The sequence below is a fragment of the Peromyscus leucopus genome, chromosome 4 (genome assembly GCF_004664715.2).
Source record: "Peromyscus leucopus breed LL Stock chromosome 4, UCI_PerLeu_2.1, whole genome shotgun sequence".
Taxonomy (NCBI): Eukaryota; Metazoa; Chordata; class Mammalia; order Rodentia; family Cricetidae; genus Peromyscus; species Peromyscus leucopus.
In genome coordinates, this window is record NC_051066.1 from 50613730 (window position 1) to 50631661 (window position 17932).

The following is a 17932-nucleotide window of genomic DNA, read 5'->3' on the forward strand; positions in this document are numbered from 1 at the left end:
AAAAAGGAGAGGATACAGGAAGTCAGTTGATTTACAGCCAATTAAACTTAATTAAGGTCATTTTCTCCTGCAGGAAACAGAAAACATGGAGAAAAATCACCCAGTGTGATGATTTCAATGTGTGGATCTGCCAGAACAGTTCTGTGCATAGCAAACTGCGGCTACGGATGCCAGTTTTCATAACTGTGGCATGAGCCTACTGACTGGGTCTCAGAAACAAAGTGATAACTCTGAGGCACGTATATGAATTTATATATATTTCACAAATGTATTAGTTCTTCAAGCCTAAGATGTTACAAGTGTAACATATTTCATTCAGAAAAACTATACTGACTGGATCATGAAACATCACTGATTATAAAATAAAGCTCAACTTTAAAGATATTGAAATATGAAATAAAATCTCTCTAATATAGTCAGTGAAATATGGTATTTCTGGTACAAATATCCCTATGGGGCTTCAGTGGATAGCTCACAGTTCATCCCAAATAGGTATGTGTTTGTGACTATAGTAAGCAAGCAAGCTTGAGGGCTAGGTTTCATGTTAATTTTGAAAAGTAAGCCATAATTCCTTTTATATCTTTTATGAAAAGGGTCAGGAATACAATACACACTTGCCTCTGAACTGCTAATGATGTTCAGGGCCTATAAATTGAAGGCATTTCATGGAGCTGCTGGCAGAGGGCCCAAGATCAGCAGATTCTCTGCAATGGCCCTGTGCTTGTCTGTGCTCCTCAGAGTGAATGAAACTGGATGAACCACACTTCACTCTGATGGGAACGTGAAGTAGACCACAGGTCGGGCTCACACAAAGAGGTATAGATGAAATCACTACAGATCCTAAAGTTACTTAGAGAAAGTCTTTGGGATACAAAATGGCCCACAGGTTGCTGGGTCTCATGACAAGTATGTATCACTCAGATGAGTGATATGAACGAGTGAAAATGGAATGAGAATTTGGAGCAAGTCCCAAGAATGACTTTATACCTGCCACTTCACCTTGTGGTGACGCATCTGAAGTTACAATGGGGGAACAATAGTAGATGGTGTTTTGTTTATTACTTAAACACAAGAGCACTAACTACCAATGTCAGGACAGTCCCTTTCTCCCTCGGGAGAGCAGTGGTGAATGTGGCATTTTAAGACACAGGGAGTCTGCTCACATGACACATGCTGAAGAAAGAAATTTAACTGTGCAGGCTGCATGTTCTCTAATCAAAGGATATATATATATATATATATATATATATATATATATATGTGTGTGTGTGTGTGTGTGTGTGTGTGTGTGTGTATATACATACATACACACACATATATATTTATATATATGACAGGAGCCATAAGCCTAAGCGACCCTTGACACACATGCTGCCATATTTAGGCTTCTCTCCTCTTTTCTTAGATCTAGGCCTTGCTTAAGTCTCCATAGCACCAGAACCTCATATCAGAAAGCAGCTGTTATGGAATTATTACTCCTACACTTCAGGCTGGTAGTGATTTTTTGCAAGGGCATTCTGACATTTGTGGCAATTCTGTTCTAAACACTGCCAAGAAGTAGCTTGTATAGCCCCAGCCACCTGCCTCAGAGGCTTCACCTCTGCTTATATAGTGCAGTTAACCAGACTCCCTGTGGACTGTACATATAAAATGCACATGCCTCACATTTCCTTCATTCTGTGATCACAGTGACTCCATGGCAGTGGATTAGGCCTCTTCATTTTATTCCTCTAGAGTTCATCAAAACAAATAGTGACTTCATTAATTAATGGAGCATTGTATTTATCATTAAACATTTACTGATGATGGACACAAAGAATGGACTTTGTGGAGATTAAGGAATATATGACAGGTTGATCCTGGAAAAGTGTCAAGTGCCCATGAAGAGTGTTTAGAGTGTGGGGTTGGAGGGAGACACACTATGCTCAGACCGAAGATGTAGCCCCTGAGCTAAGTTCCCAGGCAGCAGATGTGATAAAGCTTTATGAGGAAGGGTGTGTGTGTCTGTGCGTGTGTGTGTGCGTGTGTGTGTGTGTGCGTGTGTGTGTGTGTGTGTGTGTGTGTGTGTGTGTACGTGTCTGTGTGTGCATGTGCTCACAGGGCAAGGCTACCGGGGTTTTTTAAGGGAAGGATTAGTCAAGTCTGGAGGAAGACAGACTGGGCAGGATATTCTGGTAGCCATTGGGTTGGGTGATGTGGGTATGAACTTGGGCAGAAGGGAAGGAGCCAGACTAACTAGAGAAGTTTAAGATCTGGTATGTGAGATATAAAAGCAGAGAGAGCCAGTCAGTTTGGGAGGGAGAGGATGGCAGGGAGAAAGGTCACTGCTAGGACAGGTCCTTAGGGTTAAATGGAGACAGGATGGGATAGTCACCTTTGAATGGAGTTAGCTGGATAGGAGGAACAGGAAGAGCCCCACCCCCCACCTTGGGTCTCAGGTAGCATAGGCTGATAACGAATGCTACCAAGTCTGACCTTGAACTCTTGACCCTTCCAACTCCACTTCCCAGGTGCTGGGATTATAGGCAAGTGCTAACTGACTTAAAAACGGCCTTTCATGTTTTACAGCACAGTAGGGCAGTTATAGCTAACAACAGTTAGCAGTAGTGTTTTAAAATAGCTGGTAGAGAGACTTTTGAAAGTTATCAACGCAAGGAAATAATAAATGTCTGAGTGAGGCTGATGTCATTACCCTGGTCTGGTCATTACACTTGTGTTGAAATATTACACTGTGTCCCTAAAGAATGCATAATCAAGTGTTAATGAAAAGAAACAGCCTTCGTCTGTACAGAGCCTAGCACAATGCAAACAGGTGGTATTTACTGCACACAATTCTACAGTCACTGACATCTGCTAACAGTTTTACTAGAAACAGTTGTATTTTAATGATGTTTTAAAAAGGAGTTAATCAAAATGTAATGCATGTTCAACTATATTTGAAAGGTCAAAAGTGGCACTGCTTAGGAGGAGACTAAGAAGAAAACAAGGAGAAAATGGAGGAAGGTCTGGGGTGGGTTACAAAGGGCTCTGGCAAGAAGGCCAAGACTACAATAGTTAGGGCCTTTAGGTTTTACAAATGCTAACATGCTAGGCAAACAATCTACCACTGAACTACATGCCCAGCCCATCTGTTTGTTGGCCTATTTTTAAAGTCAGGGTCTTTCTGTAGAGCTCAGGCTGGCCTTAAATATTAAATCCTCCTACCTCCACCTCTTCAGTTCTGTTATGATCATTACAGGCCACTATGTCCACCCGACAACAGCGAGTAACTTTTGCCTGGAATGTTCTACCCTACATATAGTAGCTGCCTATCAGAGACCAGCAACTGGTCAGTATGTAAGGAATAAACACTACTGCAGACTTGGTAAACACACAAGGAAGAGACGTGCATTGTGTGCACTGTCATTTTCATTGAAAATGCTTGAGGCTTTTGCTTTCCTGTCTTGTTCTCCAAGGCCGCCAGCTTCTTCCTTCATCAGCCCTGGTCCCTTTCTTAATTCCTGGTTCTTAGATGTTGTCCTGGTTAGGTTTCTGTTTGTCAATTTCACACAAACCTAGACATATCTAGGAAGAGGATATCTTGATTGAAAACAATACCTCCATAAGATTGGCCTGCAGGGCATTGACTTAGCTAATGTTTGACATGGGAGGGCACAGCTCACTGTGAGCAGTGCTACCCTTGGGTTCTATAAGAAGCAGGCTGAGCAAGTTATGATGAGCAAGCTAGTGAGCAGCGTTCCTCCATGGCCTCTGCGTCAGTTCCAGGCTGACTTGCTGGATGATGAACTGTACTGTGGAATTGTATGCTGAAATAAACCCTTTGCTCCCCAACTTCCTTCCTTGGTTATGGTGTTTAACACAGCATTAGAAACTCTGACTAAGACCCCCGTAGACTAGGAAATCTAACAACAGAATTTTGCTAGTAGTGGATATAAACCAGGAAAACGTTCCATCTCAGATTTTTCTTTTCAAGTTTTATTTGTATGAGTGTTCTGCCTGCACTTATGTCTCTGCATTAGCTGTGTGCCTGAAGAGGCCACAAGAGGGAGTCACATCCTCTGCAGCAGGAGTTTTGGACTGTTGTGAGCCACCCCATGGGTGCTGGGAATCGAACCCACTTCCCCAGGGAGTGCTCTTAAGAGCCAAGCCATCTCTCCAGCCTGCCTTGAAGGCCTTTTAAGCATACAAAATTTTTGCCTTTTTCTGAGTTTTAGACAATTGCATCGATTGAAGTGATCTTGTGATGAGTGAGAGATTTTGTCGACATCTTACTTTGATACCTCCAAGTGGAATCCACCTTCTGCTTGCTATTGGACCTTGAACACACACACACAGGCTTTGTAAGGTGGGGTGCGGGGGGCAGATTTCTTTATAATCAGTGATACTTGAAACTAATAACTGTATCAATTTAATAGAAATGATGCCTTTGGGATTCTTTCAGTAAGACAATTCAAAGGAGTGTCTCTGGCAGCATGGGACATTACCAGTCAGAATGGCCGCCTGGTTAAGAGGACACAGGACTATTTTTCCTAGGCTACCTCTCTCTAAAGCTGTTGGTCCCTCTTGACAGTCAAAGCGGCAGAGTACATGGCACAACACAGTCCTCAGTGAACAGACAGCATGATCAGGCAGTTTTAAAACCGGCTCCTCTTTTGCTCCTGGAGAAAGTCGTTTATTAACACGGCATGTGCGATTCCTCTTCACCTGTGAACAACTCCTTCCGTGTTAATTGCTCTGTTTAAACAGTAAGGTGAAGCTAATTAGCGAACCCCAAATAAAGTCTTATCATCGAAGGCACCAGCCAAAGCCAGGCTGAAAAGGGCACAGAGGGTGTGAGATGGGAGGTGTGCTGGGGGCAACAGCCAGTGTCACCCTGTCTCCCGGGCAAGGACTTGGTAGACAGTGAGGTCATCCTCCGTGGGGTGTGCTGTAATGAACACACCCCTACCTGCTTCTCACCATGTTCACAGGATGATCTGCAGCTCCACTTTGAATACCAGTAACAGAAAGAGCAAAAAAGCAGCCCACTCCACAAAGATACAGAACAGAGCATCAGCATCCTCAATACCCCTCTCAGTCAATCACACTCCTTTAGAGACAGGAACGGAGGCCCGCGGCCTTGTAAACCCCAGTGGAACTGACAAGAACATTAGGGCAGGGAGGTTTTGCTGGCAGAGGTGACAATGACATTTCAGCTGCAGCCTTCTCATTCGGGTGGCTCTGATGACTCAGTCCTCCAGCATGGCACTGGGCAACAAAAGAAGGGAACAGACGAAGACAGTCACATGGACGGAACACAGGATAGGCAGCCAGGCAGGAAGGGCCGCTTCTGCACTCCTCACTTTCATCGTTTAGTGAAACTACAATGCATTTTCTTCCTGTTAAAAAGTCATCTCAGTGCATAGTGCAGGTTGCCTTGGGACTCAGGATCTTCCTGCGTGCTGGGATCATGAACTTGCACCATCAGGCTGAGAGAGATGATCTTCAATTTTAAATTACCAATGTTAGTCTCACCAAGATAGTTTAAAAAATTTTGATCACTTGATACGAATTTACAATCTTAATCTTAATTTGACTAAAGTTAAATGGTATGCATATATACATACATTATATACATACAAAGCTGTAAAGAGATGGATGTCATATTAGCTGTGAACATTAGCAGTAAATACATGAATTTGTACAGTCTCCTGCAAGCAAAGGTGAGGTCATAATTAACATACTGGGGCCTTTAGTATCAACAGTATCTTCTTGCCTGTTACTTAGTCAAATTTCATCAAAACTGCCTTCAAACTCTTGAGAAAACCACACAGAGGAACATTTGGGCTGAGTTAAGCCACCAACACTGTCATCATGCTGGCCATTTTGATGGAAAAGATTGGCAATGCCGTGACCTCAGCTGGGGAGAGAGAAGAAGTGCATGGGGCTCTTGCTGAAGCAATTTTAAGCATAGTTGGAGACAGTTTAGCGCCTGTGGGAGGACAAGTTAGTGGCCAGCCGCAGACAGACATCAGAAGACATGGGACAGCTGGTGAGGGGCCTAGGTGCTGATGACCTCGACAGCTAGCTGCTGGGGGGGGGGGGCTGCAGGGTCTGCACAGGGGTGGACCTAACTGCACAAATGGGGAATGCACACAGAGAGCATCAATCTCATCAGCAGGACAAAGGAAAGAAGACTGGCGACTTTTTATTTCAAGACTGGGAAAGCCATTCAAAAATGAGGGAGGTACCATAAAAGTCCCTCCAGACTGACATTGGCCTACTCAAATCAATAATGTCCTGACTGTAAGCAGTAAGTCACAGAGAGAGTTGATACAGCATGGCCAGCCTATGGCAGCCAGCCAGCCTTGCTTTACCAGAAGGACAACAACACAGTCTCTCAGCTCTGCTCCCACATGATAGGACCATAAAACATGTTCTATTAAATGGCCTATGAAACAGCACTTTGAATATGGAGAAACTAGTGAGTTATTACTAACGCCATTCCTAAGAATCATTCCCTGCCTAGGTAGATGGCTCAGCGGTAAAGTGCTGCTCTGTCGGTTCAGTCCCTAGAACCACGTGACAAGTCTGGTACGGTGGCAGGGGTATGGTGAGTGCTGTGGAATTTACCAGGGCTCACTGGCTAGCCAGCCTGGCCTCGTGGTTCCAGACCAAGAGAGAGACTGGGTCTTAAAACAAAGCAAAAACAACCCCAAACAAGGTGGATAGCGTCCAAGGAATGACACCTGAGGTTGGCTTTTAGCTTCCACATGCATACGCACACACCTCTACACACACCCGGACATACATGCAACTACACACAAACATACCTGCAACCCCCCACCACCACCACCACACACACAGATAGATACATTTACCATAACCAATACAGGGTATTATTAATAGAGTTAAAATTCTTTATGAATTCTGGCCAGGCAGTCTGTCATTCTGTCTGTCTACTCACTAATCCTGAGAGACATGTTCTTGCTATGTATATAGCTCAGGCTTACCTAGAACTCACTCTGTAGCCCAGGATGGCCTTGAATTTATAACTTTCCTTTATCTCTACTCAGTGCTAGGACGGCAGGTGTTAGCATCCTGGGCTTTTTTGTCTGTTTTTTAATCACAATACACAGTATTAACTATGTAACAGGAAGTAAAACAACAGCAGGGCATGGCAGTCTGCACCTTTAATCCAGCGTTTGGAAGGCAGAGGCGGCAGATCTGTAGACCAGCCTGGTCTACATGGCAAGTTCCAGGACAGCCAGAACTACACAGAGAAACCCTGTCTCAAAAAAACCAAACCAAACCTGTGGTGATATTGTGTTCCCCAAAATATTGTGCGCCCTAATAAACTTATCTGGGGTCAGAGAACAGAACAGCCACTAGATGTAGAGGCCAGAAAATGGTGGCACTCACACCTTTAATCCTATCACTTGGGAGGCAAAGATCCATCCAGATCTCTGAGTTTAAAGCCACACTGGAAACAGCCAGGCATGGTGACTCACGCCTTTAATCCCAGAAAGTAATGGCAGGGGGCAGAAAAGTATTTAAGGCGTGAGGACGAGGAACTAGGCTGGTTAAGCTTTTAGGCTTTGGAGCAGTGCAGTGCTGTGGGTTGTTCTGTATGGCAAATATGTTAATAAATAAAACACTGACTGGCCTATAGCCAGACAGGAAGTATAGGTGGGACTAACAGAGAGGAGAATGAAAGGAACAGGAAGGGAAGGAGGAGACTGCCTGGAGCCGCCGCCAGGGCAAGGAAGATGTAAGGTACCAGTAAGCCACGAGCCACATGGCAAAGTATAGATTAATAGAAATGGGCTGAATATAAGAGTAAGAGCTAGACAATGATAGGCCTGAGCCCTGAGCTAATGGCCAAGCAGTTTAAATAATATAAGCGTCTGTATGTTTATTTTATTTTATAAGTGGGTTAAGGGACTGCTGGGACTTGGCAGGACCCGGAGAGAAAACTCTCTAGCTACAGTGCAGTTCAGCTGAGATCCATTCTGAATGAGGACTCAGAGGCTTCCAGTTTGAGGAACAGGATCAGCTGAGGAATTGGCAAGGTGAGGTAGCTGTGGCCTGTTCTGTCTCTCTGATCATTCAGCATTCACTCCAATACCTGGCCCTGGGTTTGTTTTTTTTTTTATTAATAAGACCTGTTAAAATTTGTGCTACACAAACCAAACCAAAACAAAATTTAAAAAAAAGTCAAACAACAAATATAACCAAACCACTTTTCATTTCAAAACACTGACATTTAAAGCCTATACTTTTCATCCTTTTCTCCTGATAGCATTCCCTCTACATTGATGCTCAGGCTGAAGAATGCCAGATGTCGTAGGTGGCAAGACAGCTTAGGAGCACAGCCAAGCCTGACCACCTGAATCTGATCCCGGGACCCACATGACAGGAGAGAACTGTCCGCCCATACCATGGCATTCAAATGTCTCCTACCCTTAGCATAAAATAAATAATGTAATATTTTAAAAATCCAATGTATGGGGCTGGAGAGATAGCTTAGCGGTTAAAAGCACTGGTTGCTTTTTCAGAGGACCTGGGTTCAATTCCCAGCACCCACATGGCAGCGTACAACTGTCTGTAACTCCAACTCCAGAGGATCTTACAACCCCACACAGACACACATGCAGGCAAAACGCCAATGCACATAAAATAAAAATACATAAATAATCAAAAATCCAATGTAACATCATAAAACAATAGTGTATTTTGAGAGTTCAATTCAGTGGTAAAATTGAACACAACAATCAATATTTAAAAACAACCAATCTTTTACTTACAATAGTAAGGATAATAAGAAAAGAAACTGGAACCACAAGCAGTACAAACACAGAGTTGTGGAGTCCAGACCCAAGTGACACATCTCCAACACTGGTCCTGCACTTAAGGCTCAGGAGTCATGTGGAAGACGAGGCAGGATGATAGGAAGCGCCAGAACAGAGTTTGCTGTGAGATTGTGTCTCCTGAGAGATACCAGAGAACCTACAACCATGAAACCTCACCAACATGGCTGCCTAAACATGACCTGAATTAGTACAACACCAACAGACATACTAACGAGGGTGGGTGGTGGTGGGGCTCAGGAAACCTCAGCCCTACAAAAGAACTATGGCAACCAAAGAATGCTGAAAGTGAGAAACAGTCTTCCTGAGGGAGGAGCATGCCACGTGGTTATCCAATTGGTACCAAATGGTCAGTCCTGAGGACATACAAGTAACATTACACAGACTGGGGAGGTTGTATTTAGGAACACACACACACACACCATAACCATATATATGTAGCACACAAATACATACATAAATATATCAACAATTAAAAAGAGGTGATAAATTTGGATGGGGGTGGTTTACATGGGAGGGTTTAGAGGGAGGAAGAGGGAAATTTTCTAATTATAATCTCAAAAAAGTTTTTTTTAAGATGCTTTATTTTTTAATTATGTGTATGTATGTGTATATGTGCAAATGAATGCCACTGCCCATGGGGCCAGATGCATCAATTCTTCTGGAGTTGGAGTAGGAGTAATAAGCAGGTACAAACTGCCTGTCTTAGGTGCTGGAAACAGAATTTGGGTCCTGTGTAAAAGCAGTATGTATTTGTAACTGCTAAGCTATTACTCTAGCTCACAGATTTAATTAATTCACTGAGATAGGGTCTCACTATGGAGACCAGGTTGGTCTTGAACTGACAGAGATCCCGCCATCTCTGCCTCCTGAGTGGTGAGATTAATAGTGTGGGTGCCACCATGCTTGGCCAATTAGTTTTCTCTCTCTCTCTCTCTCTCTCTCTCTCTCTTTTAAAACTGCATATTCACTTTAAAGGTATATACTTTCTGCTGTTACTGAATGAAGTCTTTTATAATATCAATGAGACCAAACTGGCTGATTAAAGCTTCCCATGCCCCTCCCTTTCGGTCTGCTCTATCACTGATAGCATCATTGAACTCTCTGTGAGGGGGACTGTCTTTATTTGCCGCCCAGTTGCTGCTTTATGTCTCTGAATCCTGTTATTAGGTGTGTGTGTGTGTGTGTGTATATATACTGTAAAATAGTCTTCTTGAAGAACATTACCCTTACTTCCAGTGATAGTCCTTGCCATAGAAACTACTTCATTGAATATAAATGACTTAGATCTGGGCCAGCTAGCATCCTATCCTCCTGGCAGGAACTGCTGCGCAGAGATGGACATGGACATACCATCAGGCAATGAGCCAGGCTTCAGCCTCACAAAACTGTCTCTCCACAACAGGCCAAACATTAACAAGATGCCTCTGCCACCATCCTGCCATGGAAATGATCCTAAAAATAAGCTCAAAGTTGGAAGACGGGGTTCTGGTGGCATTTTAAGCCCCCCAGGTTGTAGAGCATTTTTAATGATGGACTTCTGATTATGTGACACATTCATTGGCAGTCTGGTTTGGGCTTCCTAAGATTTACGAAGAAAAATCTCAGAACTGTTCTATCAAATGGTAAATATTCTTCAATAGATCCATGTAGTTAAATAAAAACCAAACCAAATCACTGAGGCCCCACAGTCAGCATCAAAGCAAACCTGCATGGCCCTAGGAAAGGATGTCTCTGTGAACTTGACTGAGCCTGGGCAGAGATGAGGCCAGGCGTTTAGAATGTCTGAGGTGGAGCTTCAAAGGCAGTTTGAAAGGCAGGAGGAAGAGTAAGCAGGAAGGAACGCTGATAGACTGCTCAGAGAATGGCAGGAGACACAAGCCAACTATATATTTGATGGAGCTAGTATCAGAATATATTAGAAATTCCCATCACTGAATGGCAAAGCCACCACTCACTTTAATTTTATTTATTATTATTGGTGTTCGTGCACATACATGGTGGGGGGCCCACCTGCGTGCATATGGAGGTCAGAGGACAACGTCTGTGAGCTGATTCTCTCCTTCTACCTTGGATTCTAGGGATAAAACGGAGGGGGGGGGAGCACACACGAGTCTGCTACTCAGGGCTCAGGGGAGTCACAGGAGCTCAAGTGCAACCTGAAAAGGAAGCATGGTGAGCCTCACCTCAAAAAAGAATGGGAGGCTTGAATAAGCATTTATGAATGGAAGATATATAAATGACTAACATATACATGAAAAGATCATGTCCTATCATTAATAACAAGGAAAATGCCAATCAAAACTACAGTGGGTACCACCTCACACGCCGGTTAGAATGGCTGCTGCCAAAAACAACAACTAACGTTAGTGAGAACGTGGAGAAGCTGGCAGCCCTGAATGGTGCGAAATGGTTTAGCTGTTAATGAAAACAGCATTGCAGGTCCTGAAAAGATTAATCCTCTTTCTGGGTATATACCCCAAAAGACTGAAGTCAGGATCTCAAAGAAATATCTTTAGCCTCTGTCAATAGCAGCTTTTTTTTTTTGGTTTTTCGAGACAGGGTTTCTTCCGTGTAGTTTTGGTGTCTGTCCTGGATCTCGCTCTGTAGACCAGCTGGCCTCGAACTTGCAGAGATCTTCCTGCCTCTGCCTCCGGAGCGCAGGGATTAAAGGCATGCGCCACCACTACCTGGTGTCAATAGCAGATTTAACTGTAACATTTGAGATATTTTTTTAACAGCCACAGTATGGAAAAAAAAACCCTAAATATTCATGGATGGATGAGTAAAGAAAATGGGTATATAGCCAATAAAATAGTCTTACTTTGGCTTCTCATTGCTGTGATGAAAACACTAACCAAAAGCAATTTAGGGAAAGGATATGTTTTGGCATATATATCCTGGGCCACAGTCTATTGAAAGCCAAGGTGGGAACTCAAGCAAGGCAGGAAGCTGGAGGCAGGAACTGATGCAGAGACCATGGAGGACGCTGCTTACTGGCTTGTTCCTCATGGCTGCTCCACCTGCCTTCTCACACCAACAAAGCCAGTTGCACAGGGTGGCACTGCCAATGTGAGCTGGACCCTTCCACATCAATAATTAATTAAGAAAGTACTCCATAGACTTGGAAGTGGGCCAATCTGATGGAGGCAATTCCTTAAATAAATTCCCTCTTCCCAGTTGACAGAAACCACCCAGCATAGGAATATTTATTTAGCTTTTAGAAAGAGAGAACTTTTTCCTTGTGATAAATACAGATGAACCTGAAGAACACTGTGCTAAGTGAAACATGCCCATCCACTAGGACAAACTACACATCCACTTACGTGTGGTGCCTAGTTAATAGCAAGCACACTTATTTAACAAGGTAGATCTCATGTTCTTCTCACAAAAACAAAACCCCAACCTCAAAAACCAAGACTCAAAACTGAACATTGCCCAAATTTTAAAGGACTCCGACATTTCTAGCTGTGCTCTGCACGCTTGCTTCTGGCTGTCACATACTAAGAGCAGAATTGTGATGTCCCACAACCATTTCACATCATATTCACACACTGAACACTGAATTCTGGGGAAGAGGGCATTAGTAAAGTATTTAACATCCATCTTCACACAGAAAACATTATGTTCTATGTATACTCATCACATTGGGATTTGCTCCCCAAGGATCATGTGACAGTTACACTACCCTTCGTATGTCTGGCAGGGGAGCACACATGTAGGAGCTGCTCACAAACACTTGAGGGGTGAGGGATGAGAAAATGGAGAACGTGCCAGGGAAGCTGAAGCGCTCTGCTTTCAGATCTGAGAAACACTGTGGCCAACATGTTTCAAGACTGTTAATGTGCTTCTCTTTTAGTATGTTTAACAGTGACTTACCGTGGGTACACAAGAGTAGATCTTTTCTGGGTCACATAGATGTGGGAGGGACTTCTATAAACAAGAGGCTGTTTCTAAGACATATCTATCCCAATGAGATCATTTTAAAAATAATATTCTAGCAAATATGAGTGGGGAAATAAAAAACATTGTTAAATACCTTCACAAAAGGTAATTTGTACCAGAAAGGCAGTGTCAACAAGGGAAGTAAAATTGTGAGACTTGGGAAAACAAAACCAGACTACAAAATATCTTAGGACTAATGGAGAGATGGACCAGTGGTTAAGAATGCTGGCTGTTCCTCCAGAGGACCCAGCTTCAGTTCCCAGCTCCCAGAGCAGATGGCTCACAACTGCCTGTACCTCTAGTTCCGGGATGTTTGGCGCCCTCTTCTGGCCTCTGAGGGCTCTGTACTTATGTGGTGCACATGCATATGAGGAGGCACTCAGAGAAACACATGAAATAAAAATAAATCTATCTCTAAAAGGCAATGGTTTGTGAGAATATGGATAAAATGTGTTGCTTCTGAGTTAGGAAGAATAACTCTTGCCCCATGAAATGGCTGTGAAGCATAATACACAAGCCACCAGGACTCCTGCAAAATGCTTCTTTCTGGGTTATTAATGACAGGCACAATCTTTCCGATCATCATAATGATCTAGCCTTGCACTTGGGGTATCAGAACAAGGTCCTCAGCCTTTAAACCATCAGCAAGGTGGAATAGGGGGAGAGCCGTAGTGCTGGGCAGCAGAGAGGCCACTACAGAAAAGAACAATGGGCTTCCAACAGCAGAGGCAGAAGGTGGAGGCCAAGTCCTGTCTGCTCACTATTCTGGGGTCTCACAACATCTGATGAGCACTATGCCAGGTAGCAGCGGCAGTGAAGTTCTTACAGGGACCTTACAGGCGATTTCTCAAACCGCCCAGTTTCTGCTCATCGGTCCTTTCCCTGTCTGACTGCAGAGGCAGAGAGAATCCCATTATGTACTGATCTTGACTATTTTTGTCGTCTCTGGCCCACATTCCAAGTGAGAAGAGAGGGAGTGTGCTTAATATAAAATATACATTGCAGTTCCTTTAACCTGTTTGCAGAAAAATGATTCCTTTAAAATCTCATGTGGGATACTCCATGTTCATATCCATAAAAGGATAGTACATTACTGCCAAAAATTAATGAGACACTTTAGGCCAACCACACTAATGAAGATGAAGGAGAAGGAGCTGGAGTTTGAGGCCAGCCTGGGCTACATTTTAGATGTAGCTGAGATGAGGCTATATAGTTATACGGTCACAACATTTTAAAAAAAAGCACAGAGATTAAAACATGATGTTATCATAGTTCTTATTTCATTTTCAAAAGTCTGTAAATTTGGTTAATTTAAAACAATACAGGCCCTGAGAATGATTGTGTATTGAGATTTCCTGCTGTCATGAGAATTGGTTTCAAAATTACAGGTCCACAATATCACACTGTGTACTCAGTAAGTCAGTCAGTCAGTCATCACTTCTTAAACATGTACCAGTTGCCAGCACTTTCCCAGGTATGGCACAAAGGGAAAGAAGAGCAGAAGGAAAGAGAAGGTGGTCACACGGTTAGTGGCACAGCATAAGGGAATGGGGAGGCACATGACTGCAGTCAGAGAGACAAACGCCTCTGAGATATGTGTCAAATGGAAGCAGAGGGCCCAGGTCCATGAGCATCTAGAGGAGAGGGAAGACCTCTTCAGCGGGAGTGTGGCCACTGCTGCCCTTCTGGTTACCAAGTGGCAGGACACTGTCTGATGGCAACGTGCTTAAAATGTCTTCATCTAGAGGGTACTGAATCACTAACCTTATTATGTAAGGCTCCTGCGATGGTGTTATTTGAATTATATCACCAATTCACACTTTAGGATTCATGTCTGCACGTGGCAACATTAAATCTATTAATACCTGACACCACCCATTGGCATACAGAAGGCAAGTAGTACGTGGAACTAAAATCAACCCCTTACCACCTTAACGAATAAACCAAAGTCGTATCCTAAAGTACATATTCACTGTAATTTCTCTATGCAGTGCTGGGGACTGAGGTCTGGGTCTTGCACATGCTGGGCAAGTGCTCTACTACTAAGCTATGCCCCAGCTTTATAACTGCGAATACACTTTTCTTCAAGTATTTAAGTTGCTGGTGTGGCCAGATTTCTGTTATTACTCTGTCTAATACTGATTCTTATGTTATACAACTTTTTTAATCAAGCAACTAACTAGACAAAACATTTCATAATTCAAATGGGAGGAAATAAAAAATGAAGAGGATTTCATCGTACTCTGTGGTACATGAAAAACTCAAATATTCTTATGTAAACCCCACTCTACCTGGGAGCTGAGTGGGAGCCCCCAGGATCATCGAAGGCTCTCCACTACACTGTGATCTCTACTACTAGGAAGTAGGTCAGGATTCAGTCACTCTTCTGTATAAATGAATTAATTGATATAAATGCAGAAAAAAATAACCAGTTAGAGGTAATATGTCATAATATAAAAGTAGTGGCTATCATGTGCCTCCATGGACCAGGAACTTAAGTTTTCTACTATAGAAAGAGAGGTTTAGAGATATTAAGCATTTAGGCTAATTAAGCAACGGTACACATCACAAGCAAATGCCTGGGGCAAAGGCTGTCTTAGTGTTCTTCCCGGAGCCTGGGAAAGTAGGATACAATGACTGTGGAGGGTGAGGCAGCTGACTGCTTCTGTTTTGCTTTTGACATTTTTTGTTTTTTCTACATAAGGTGTTAGGATGGAGTAATACTTTTTTTTTTTTAAGCATTTTTAAAAATTCACTTTATTTAGTGTGTGCTTCTGGAGGCACAGGTCCTCTGGCATGCATGGGGAGCTGGCTCGATCCTTCCACAGCGTAGGTCCCAGACATGAAACCTTCAGCCAGGAGCCAAGGAAGCACCTGTACCCACAGAGCCACCTCACAGCTCAGAAGAGAGTCATCCCTAAAAGAAGCTCAGTCGTTAAAAATACATACAACTTCTGGCCGGGCAGTGGTGGCGCACGCCTTTAATTCCAGCACTCGGAAGGCAGAGCCAGGTGGATCTCTGTGAGTTCAAGGCCAGCCTGGTCTACAGAGCGAGTTCCAGGACAGGCTCTAAAAGCTACACAGAGAAATCCTGTCTCGAAAAAAACAAACAAACAAAAAAACCTATACAATTTTTATGTTAATTAAAAGAAAATGTATACACATATTGAAACATCACATGGTACCTAATATATATGTACCAATTTATGTATCAACTATAAATAAAAAATGAAAATTATGGAGTAATATGTGATGTTATCATACATATACATGTCTAATATCAAATCAGGATAAACATGTCTCCTGTGACATTTAGCTTATTTTACTTTTTTGTAAAAACATCCAGAATCCCTTCTTCTAGCATTTTTGGAATTATGCTCAAATTTATACTGACATCTTACGATAGCTTTTATAGAATGTGGTATATTTATCTCTGAAATGATAACTCCCTGAGATATAGTAGCTTTCTATGATGTAAGTAACGACGGTGGGAAGGGGAGAGGAGGGGAGGGGAGGGGAGGGGAGAGGCAGGAGGGGAAGGGGGAGAAAATGTTACATAACAGCACAGTTCCCTTTTTATTTCCCTGTGATCTCCAATCCCAGGGTCCAGCTGCTCTGAATGGCTTCCACCTTGGTGAATGCTTTCACCAAAGGTAACTGGTGCTCTTGGATTCACCCCAAAATAAGAGTCGACAGCTGTGCATCCCACCAGGCAGCATTACATAAGAGGCTGGCAAGAGGCAGGCGAGAAAAGCCCACCGAAGGGGCTTTGTGAGGGCCTGAGGTTACTCTGAACACACGCCGCTCAGAGAGAGCCACCGGCAGATCACATGATTGACAATCATCATGGAAACACTCCAGTTTTCCCACAGCAGACCTGACTACACATGTGTACAAGAAGCAGTGCCCTTCTAAGCCAGCATCTGTGTGGGAGTGAACTCCTGCTGGGGGCTGGAATCCTTCCGGGGAGATTCTCTGAAGTCAAGTATGACCCTTTTTTCTCTTTTTGTTTAATAATGTTACCCCACAGGCACATTTTAAAAATAATGGAGTTATTTATAACAGGAAGAGTCAAATTCTGAGACTTCTGACCTTCTTAGTTAGTGATCCTAAAACTACGGAGAATGCTTCCCTGGCTCACAGGAGGCCCTTCCTAACAAGGCCAGCTTTAAAGAGCAAGTCTCAGCTGGGCCTCATCGTCTAGCTCCAGAGAAGGAAGAAGTCTCCCACGTTTTATCTGCTTAAAACAAAACAGACAAGAACCAAAACCCAAGTCAACAAAAACAAGTATGCCGAGGCTAGATGTGAGCTCACAGGGTTTGTCTGGCGTGTGCAAGGTTCCAGGCTCAGTCTCCAGCTGGGGCATCTTTATAGTGATCTGGGGGCGAGGGTCACACGGTCACACAGCACACACACGACATACTTCTTATAAAGCTATGTGAAAAGAACTAAAAGATGTATCTGCAGGAGAAGGGAAAGTATATGCTTGCTTCTGTACATTTTTCAACTTCCAAACAATAATGATAAAAAGCATTTACAGAACCCGATTTATCACTAAAATGACAATCTCACAGGCATAATTTGCTAGTAAACCAGACTGAACCTCTTTGAAGATGCCTTGGAAGTCCCAGAATTTCTAGAACATGCAGATGATTCTTGCTTACAAACTTAATAGCCATTTTGGGGGCCATTTTTGTGGTCAAAGTCCTGTAAGACCAGGCTATAAATCACTCAAGCTCAGTAGCCTGCAGCATTTATTTGCTTGTTTACTTGTTTATTTATTTATTTTTTGGTTTATAAAAGGTTAAGTTTGGTTTATAATGTGGCTAAGACTGGATGTACACATGATTTCCATTTTCTGTCAAGTTTTAATTTGCTGAACTGTCTCAGTTCCATTTTAAAGCAAAATTATCAGTTGAGAAGTAAGGTCCATATGGTTAATGCCAAATGGTTTGAAGACTACACTCTATTCCTCACTATAGAAAATGTGGAGTACATTGAGGCATAGTGTTTTGTTTTTTAGCATGAGCAAAATAAATGCTGGTGTTAAAAATCAGGGTGGTTTATAAAGCTGGGATGAAGTCACTTGGGAGAGAGCTTGGTACATTCTATATGCTGAATAAATGTTCAAAAAAGTT

General features: G+C 43.0%; 1 protein-coding gene across 6 annotated transcripts in view; it reads right to left on the minus strand.

The window, feature by feature from the left end:
• Chn1 (chimerin 1) overlaps positions 1-17932 on the minus strand; it is a 157930-nt gene that overhangs the window by 26260 nt on the left and 113738 nt on the right. The gene's annotated exons all lie outside the window — the stretch shown is intronic.